The sequence below is a fragment of the Castor canadensis genome, chromosome 1 (assembly GCF_047511655.1).
Source record: "Castor canadensis chromosome 1, mCasCan1.hap1v2, whole genome shotgun sequence".
NCBI classification, from domain to species: domain Eukaryota; kingdom Metazoa; phylum Chordata; class Mammalia; order Rodentia; family Castoridae; genus Castor; species Castor canadensis.
In genome coordinates, this window is record NC_133386.1 from 57,751,247 (window position 1) to 57,760,175 (window position 8,929).

Genomic DNA, 8,929 nt, shown 5'->3' on the forward strand with positions numbered 1-8,929 from the left:
CCTAGAGTTTCTTTTTAAATGGATGATAGACATGATTGTAGAGCACAGGGAAAATTGAGTGTCATTGACCTTATTATTATCTTTATGGGAATTGGTTGAAAACAGATAATTATATATACTAGAAAACTCAATATCAACCACAATGCAACAGTTCTCTGCTTCTATTAAAAAAGTAGTATAAAGAGAGCAGGTTATGAACACTCATGTGGTTACATGTTTTTAAGCTAATGAATTAAAATGAAGAGTTACTTAATCTTATCTAACATCAATTTATTTGAATCTAAAGAATTGCAGTTTTAAAAACATTAATACCTTTTATTTATGGTGAAATAACACTACTTAGAATTCAAAATGAATTACAGACATGAGCTCCTTGATTTCTTATAGTAGACCTTTTAGGCAATCATGCATATTTGCAGATTCTAAAACAGTTACAATGACACTTTTAAGCATTGAAATTGAAATTTAGAGCCTCAACCTGGGGTCTTAGCTCTGCTACAAGTAGCATTGTGAGTTTTGGTGAGCATTTATCTTGTCTGGACTTCAGCTTTCTTATCTATCAAATGAGAAGTTTAAAATTATGTTTTTCAAAGCATTCTTGTGTCTGTGATTGAGAAAGAAAACTTCACTAATGAGAAATTTGATTGGTCCCTAAACTGTCCCTTAAAATGTTTTTAAAGTTGAAAAATTCAATAATTATTTTAGTTATTTCTTTTCTTCCCTATTTGTCCCTCTCCCTACATGTTTTTCCTCTCTTTCCTTCCCTTCCCTCCTTCTTTTCCAAAAGTTATATTTAATGGATCACAGGAAAAGAAATCCTAAGAGATGTTGGTTGATTCAGCCAGTCAATGGTGACATCATTTGGAATTCAGTCTTATAAAATTTTTATTCTTTTATCCTTGGTACAGTGGACCAATCTTGCATACTGCTTCTTCTATTTGTAAAACAGCTGTGACAGTCCCAATGAAATATAAGAATATGACACTGTCCAGCAGAAGATGAGATAGCCTTTTAGTACATCTGTATAAGTAAGAAAACCTTTACTACTTATCCCCCCACCAGATCCTCCCTTCATAATTGCTTTACATGTCCATGCCTGACCATCACTGGCAAAAATAGAATCATTGTGGATGGATTGACAAGTCAGAATCCATCCCTGACCTCTGGAACTGGGGTTAGAACTCTACATTCTTACTGCAAGTATCTCAAGGAGAATGGCCTTTCCTTATAGAATTTACTTCCCTTCCTACTTTAGTGAATATTTAGATGTGGATATTTAGGCCTAGAAATTAAATTGTCAATTTTTTGCCAGAAATTCTTTATTCATCTCTGAATACATCTTGGATGTTATTTTTGAGGGGATTTTAATGATGGGGAGTAAAACCAACATAAGTTGATATACTTAAGGTCAATTAGTGTTGTAGAAATGTGTTTGAGCAGCATTCTAGTTACAATGGCAGACTAATGGCACCCAATTTAGTAGCTCTGTGGAAGCCACCAAGAGCAATAGGACACCAGCTACTTTTTCTGGGTATGAGGGTGTGAAAGTGGGAGAGTATTGAAGATTCAATAGTTAATAGATATAAGCAGGCACAAAAAATGAAGATAGTCAACTTCTCTCCTATGCAAGCAGGAGCCCAGTGCCAAAAAAAGGCTGAACAGAACATGAGTATTTGTAGAGGGTGGAAATTGAGGCAAATGAAGAAAAGAAAAAAATATGCACTGTGATCTCAGGCATGAACAGAATCTTAATCTAAAAATATCAAATTCAAAACATCTTAGTCTTAAAATCTTAACCCAAAATAAAATAATAGCAGACAACTGCCCCAGTCTTGAGAGAGGATCATCCAGGTACAGGAGTCTTTCAGAACACCAAATTGGCAAGATCAGAAAAGAGACACTCCAAGACATATTATAATAAGAACACTGTATATATACAAGAAAGTACATTAAAAGTTGCAAAAGAGAAGTAATGTCATGTTTAAACACAAATCCTCCAGAACAACAGCAGATTTCTCAATACAAGCTCTAAATACAAAGAGGGCATGGAATGATTTATTTCAAATCCTGAAAGAAAATATCTGTCAACCTAGATTAGTGTATCCAGTGAAACTATCTTTCATAATTGCAGGAGAAATAAAGGTCTTCCACAAGAAACAAAAATTAAAGGAATTCATGACCATCAAATCAGCACTGCAGATACTACTTAAAGAACTCTTACACACAGAAGAGGAAGCTAGTCACAGGCAGGAAAGTACAGGAAATAATAAATCCACTAGACAAGTACATTAGCAAGTGAGGAATAGGAGAAAAGAATAAAATGCAAAGCAACAAAATGACAGCAAATACTACGTACTTTTCAATATTAACTGAATGTTATGGTCTCAATTTTCCAATCAAAATACATAGAATGGTGAGTTGTATTAAAAAGTGAGACCCAACTGTTTATTGCATGAAAGAAACATATATCACTGACAAAGACAAACATTGGCTCAGAGCAAAAGGATGGTAAAGATCTTCTAAGCAAATGGACCATGAAAGCAGATAGAAGTAGCTATACTCATATCTGATAAACAAACTTCAGGCCAAAACTATTCAGAGGAGATAAAAAAGGTCATTCATATTAATAAGGGAGCAATTCAGTAAGAGGAAATAACAATTGTTAGCATATATGTGCACATATGCACCAAGGTGGTAGTGCACACAGCTACATTGAACAAACACTATTGGTCTTACAAGCATAGATAGAACTCAAAATGACAGTAATGGGAGACTTTAATACCCCACTCTCACCAATAATATATTGTCCAGACAAAGTACCAACAAAAATCTTAGAATTTAGTCAATTGGACTCAGTAGACTTCTGTAAAGTATCTTATCCAGCAGCTGCACTATACATATTCTTTTCAGCAGCCCATGGTACTTTCTTCAAAATAGATCATATTTTAGGACATAAAGCAAGTCGTAAGAATTTTAAGAAAATAGAAATTACCCCCTGTATTCTATTAGGCCACAATGGAATAAAATTAGAAATCAACAGCAAAGAAACTACAGAAAATATCCAAACACTGGGAGACTGAAGAATATATTGTTGAATAACCAGTAAGTCGTTGCAAAAATAAGGGGGAGGGGGAAATCAAAATGTTCCTAGAATCTAATAAAAATGAAAACACAACCTACTAGAACATTTGGGATATAGCAAAAAGCAATGCTGAGAGGAAAGTTTATACTTTTGAGAGCCTGTATAAAAAACCAGAGAAATAGCAAATATATACCTAATGATGCACCTTAAGCTCTTAGAAAAAGAAGAACAAGTTAATTCCAAAATAATTAGTTGGAAAGAAGTAATAAAGATTAGTACATAAATTAATGAAATGGAGATAAGAAGAATAACACAAAAAATTAAGGAAACTAAAGGATGAGTATTGAAAGCTGTAGAAAAAGGGGGGTGGGAGGTAAAGTGGTAAGGGAGAATAAAGGAAGGGTTAATAGACCAAAGTAAAATATATCCACAATGGGCATACATTGAGACACCCCTTTGAACATCAACTTAAATATTAATAATGAAATCCAGGACTGTAAAATAGGTACAATACATTTGTGTGTGTGTGTGTGTGTGTGTGTGTGTGTGTGTGTGTGTGTGTGTGAGGGGTACTGGGGGAGAGGGTAAATGAAGGAGATTAAGGTGACAGTATATGGTAGATGGACTTCCTATATCTATATGAAACAAAGCTAAGAAACCTCTTGTAATTGCTTTAAGTGGGGCAGTTTGTAGGCTGGGGGGGAGAGATGATGGGGGCAATATAATTACTGTACAATATAAGCCTAATCCAAATTGTCACTTTGAATCTCCCCCATGTGTAATGAATATATACTAATAAAAATTTATATGAAAAGATTGATAAACCCTTAGAAAAACTAACCAAAACAAGGGAAGAGGAGACTTAATCACAGTTAGAAATGAAAAAAGAGATCTCATAACAAACATCAATGAAATTCAGAGGATCATCGAGGGATACTTCAAAAATCTATATTCTACTAAATTGGAAAATCTAGAACAAATGGATAAATTTCTAGACTCATATGTTATGCCTAAATTGAACCAAAAAGATAGCAATAACTTAAACAGATCTATAATGAGCAACAAAATTGAAACAATAATAAAAATTCTTCAAACAAAGTAGAGCCCAGGACCAACTGGACTTAGGGCTAAATTCTCCCAAACCTTTAAGAAGAACTAGCACCAATGCTACTTAATTTATTCCATGAAATAGAAAGGAAAGGAATGCTACAAAACTAATTTTATGAAGCTAGTATTATACTGATACCAAAAGCAATGAAAGACACAGCAAATAGATGAAAAAAAAATTATGGTTCAATTTCCTTGATGAACATAGACATAAAATCTCTCAATAAAAAACTTACAAAGAGAATTCAACAATCCATTATAAAGCTCACACAACATGGTTAAGTTTGTTTCATTTCAGGCATGCAAAGATGGTTCAACATACACAAATCAGTGACTATAATACACCACATAAATAGAATCAAAGACAAAATTCTTGCTATCATCTCAACAGATGCAGAAAAAACCTTTGACAAAATTCAACATCTCCTCATGATAAATGCTCTGAAGAAACTAGGAATAGAAGGAATGTATATCACCATAATAAAGGTTATATATGACAAAACTTATACTAATTTGGGAAAAACTGAAACCATTTCCTCTAAATTTGGGAATGAGAAAAGCATGTTTTACTCTCTTCATTCTTTTTCATTATAGTGCTGTAATCTGTAGCCAGTGCAATAAGGCAAGAGGACTGGAGGTGTGCTTGAAGTGGTAGAGTGACTGCTTTGCAAGCACAAAGCCCTGATTTCAAACCCGGACCTACAAAAAAAAAAAAAAAAAAAAAAAAGCTGGGGATCCAAGATGGTGAGTAGGGTGCAGAAGCAGACAGTGTGAGCTCCATGAATCAAAAGTCTTGCTGAGATGCTGGAGCCACACTTGGCAGAAATAAAGCAAAAAGGAGAATCAAAAGTTTGACACTCTGAACCCCTAGCCTGTGGAAAACTTCTCCGTGCCACGTTACACTGAGAAAACAGGTGAGCTGCTGCTGCTGCTGCTGCCAGACACTGGCTCCAAACCTGCTTGGGAGACATTTGGCATGCCAAACAGGTGAGCACCAAGTGTCATGTGGTATTCCCCCAGCCACCCCTGGGACAAACCAGCATAGCCGCTTGGGCAGACTGACCCCCCTGCAAAAAACAAAACCAAAAACTGAACGATAAACAAGGAGCTGAAAACTAACACGCAGCAGAGGGAGACAGGATGCTGAAAGCACACCAGAGAAGGTGGGAAGGGCAAGGAGCTGATCTCTACATGAACTTTCAGTAAGCAAAGGCTGGAAAGGCAGAAGTGCTGACAGTGGGCCGGTGATAAGCCGCTGCCTGAAATAGGGCAGGAAGTGGTCCACAAAGCTCATCTCCTGAGCCAGTGAGCAAACTAAAGTCAAGCGACACTGTGAAATTGAAAAACAGTCAAGCAAACCATCACAACAAGCTGACAGTGGGGGGCCAGCTGACAGATCACAGACCTTGCCCCAGAGAAATGGGGTGAGGCAAGAAACAAGCCTCCAGTAAACAAGCATGGTGAAAACCCAACTCCAAAGCAGGACAGGTGGTGAGCTACAGAGCTGATCTCTGGAACCTGAGAACAACATACAAACTTAAACTGCCACACCTCACTTAGGGAGGAGCTGACTAAGCAGCTGCTGCTGAAAGAAAGAAGAAAAGAAACACTACCCAACCACCTGGAAAGACTACGACAGAGCTTCTGCTTAAACACCAACACCAGGATTAGATGCTGTAGGAGTAACACCAGAACTTAAACTAAGACTGAAACTCTATTGTTCCTGAACCTGGAGGTTTTTGTGTGTGTTTGTTTGTGTTTGTTTGTTCATGTCTCCCCATTGATTTCTTTGGGTTTTTTTGTTTGTTTTGTGCATTTGTTTGTTTGTTTTCTTTCTTGTTTCTTTGTGTTTCCTTGTCCATCTCTCCCCATTGATTTCTTTGGTTTTTTCTTTTTTCTTTTTCTTTTGTTTTGTTAGTTTTACTATTTTGAGTTAGTTAATACTAAATTACACCCAGACCAGAGACAGAAATAGCATACACACACTAAGCTAAAAACCCAATACAGCCACAAAACAAAATTAAACCAAGGGAAAGAAAACAGGTTTCTGAAACCACCAACTAGCTGATCAAGAACATAGTTACACAGCACCAAGTGGAGTGATGGGAAGACAAAAAAGGGATGGAAACCATTCTCCCCCCCAAAGAAAGTTTAATAAGGATTCAGAGGGAAATGAATAAAACTGATACCCAGTTCTGGACTCCAACAAAACTATGATAAACGATGCCAAGGAACACAACATGCCCACAAGAACATGCTCAAAGAAGAAATCCTGTAAGTAATCACTGATAATTTCATGGAGATGTTACTAGACATGGTTAACCAAAACATACAAGAGGCACTCAAGAAATTTCAAGACACCAAAAATAAAGAATAAGAGAAGACACAGAAACAAATAAATGAACTCTTAGGAGCCCTAAAACACCAAAGTGAAAAAGAGAACACTATAAATAGAGAGATAAATGAATTAAAGATGAAAATAGACAATATTAATGAGGAAGTGACCCATGATATGGAAAACCTCAGAAAAAAGAATGAAGCAGAAACACAAAGCACAATGGAAGGCCACTCAAGCAGACTACAACTAGCAGAATCTCAGAATCTCAGAACTTAAGATAAAATGGAAATTAAAGGAAAAGCTGAAAAGTTATTAGTGAAACAACACAATGCATGCAAAAGGAATGTGCAAGAACTCACTCACTACATCAAAAACCAAAATTGTGAATCATGGGCATTGAAGAAGGAGAAAAGGTACAAGCAAAAGGGATTGTAATATATTTAACAAAATAATAACAGAAAATTTCCAAAACCTAGAAAAAGATATGCTCATTCAGTTGCAGGGAAGCCTCCAGGACACCAAACAGATTTAACCCAAATAAACTACCCCATGACATATTATCATTAAAACAATAAGCACAGAGAATAGAGAAAGAATACTGAAGACAGTAAAAGAGAAAAAACAAATAAAATACAAAGGTAAACACATCAAAATCACAGCAGATTTCTCAATGGAAACCTTAAAAGCAAGGAAGGCATGGAGCTCTGAGGTCTTCTGGGCACTGAATGAAAACAACTTCAACCCTAGAATACTCTACCCAGCAAAACTATCATTCAAAATAGATGGAGCAATAAAAGTCTTCCACAATAAGCAGAAACTAAAACAATATATGACCACCAAGCCTCCACTACAAAAGATTCTTCAAGGAATTCTGCACACAGAAAATGAAAGCAAACAAAACCATGAGAGGACAGGCATTACCAAACCACAGGAGAAGAAAAGACAAGGAATCAGAGAGTAACATTGATTCAGCTGCACACAATCAAACCCTTAAACAAAAAGACAACTAAATGACTGGAATCACACCTATCAATATAAACACTGAATGTTAATGGAATTAACTCCCCCATAAAAAACACCATTTGGCAAACTGGATTAAAAAGGAAGATCCAACAATCTGTTGTTTATAGGAGACCCATCTCATTGACAGAAACAAGCACTGGCTTAGGGTGAAAGGCTGGAATAAGATTTACCAAGACCATGGCCCCCCAAAACAGTCAGGAGTAGCAATACTTATCTCAGATAAAGTAGACTTCAAACTTACATTGATCAAACAAGATAAAGAAAGACACTCCAGCTGTGGTGCTGTTTGTGTGCTCGTTCGGTGTGGACTGGGTACCTCTTTTGTGAAGCAGCAGCTGAGGAGACTCCAGCGTTCACCATGGCCAATGAAAAGCCCAAGGAAGGAGTCAAGACTGAGAACAACGATCATATTAATTTGAAGGTGGCGGGGCAGGATGGTTCTGTGGTACAGTTTAAGATTAAGAGGCATACACCACTTAGTAAACTAATGAAAGCCTATTGTGAATGACAGGGTTTGTCAATGAGGCAGATCAGATTCTGATTTGATGGGCAGCCAATCAATGAAACAGACACACCTGCACAGTTGGAAATGGAGGAAGATACAATTGATGTGTTCCAGCAGCAGACAGGAGGTGTCTACTAAAAAGGGAAGCTGCTACTTCAGAACTTTGTTGTTCTAATAGACCAAGAATACATTCTCAATTAGAATGTATAGACTCCAACACAGTGGTAATGGGAGATTTAATGCCCCCTTATCACCAATAGATATATCATCCAAACAAAAAATCAATAAGGGCTGACATTATTGAAATAGAAACAACAACAACAAAAATATACAAAGAATCAATGGAACAAAAAGCTGGTTCTTTGAAAAAATAAATAAGATTGACAGACCCCTGGCAAACAAGACTCAAATTAGGAGAGGAAAAAACTCTAGTCAGTAAAATCAGAAATGCAAAAGGGGAGATAACAATAAACACCATGGAAATCCAGGAAATCATCCAGAGACTACTTTGAGAACCTATATTCCAATGAATTTGAAAATCTTGAAGAAATGGACAAATTTCTTAATACTTATGACCACCCAAAATTGAGGATATTAATCACCTGAATAGATCTATAACACAAAATGAAATGGAAGCAGCAATAAAAAGTCTCCCAAAAAAGAAAAGTCTAGAACCTGAAGGATTCCCTGCTGAATTCAATCAGACATCTAAAGAAGAAATAATACCAACTCTCCTTAAACTGTTCCATGAAATAGAAAGGGAAAGAACACTGCCTAACTCATTTTATGAAGCCAATATTACATTCATCCCAAAACCAGACAAAGACACCTCCAAAAAGGAGACCTATAGGCCAATCTCCTTAATGAACATCAA

At 36.3% G+C, this 8,929-nt stretch overlaps 1 pseudogene; it reads left to right on the forward strand.

Moving 5' to 3' along the window:
• Positions 1–7,866: 7,866 nt before the first annotated feature.
• On the forward strand, positions 7,867–8,252 carry LOC109674475 (small ubiquitin-related modifier 2 pseudogene; annotated as a pseudogene).
• The last annotated feature ends 677 nt before the right edge of the window (positions 8,253–8,929 follow it).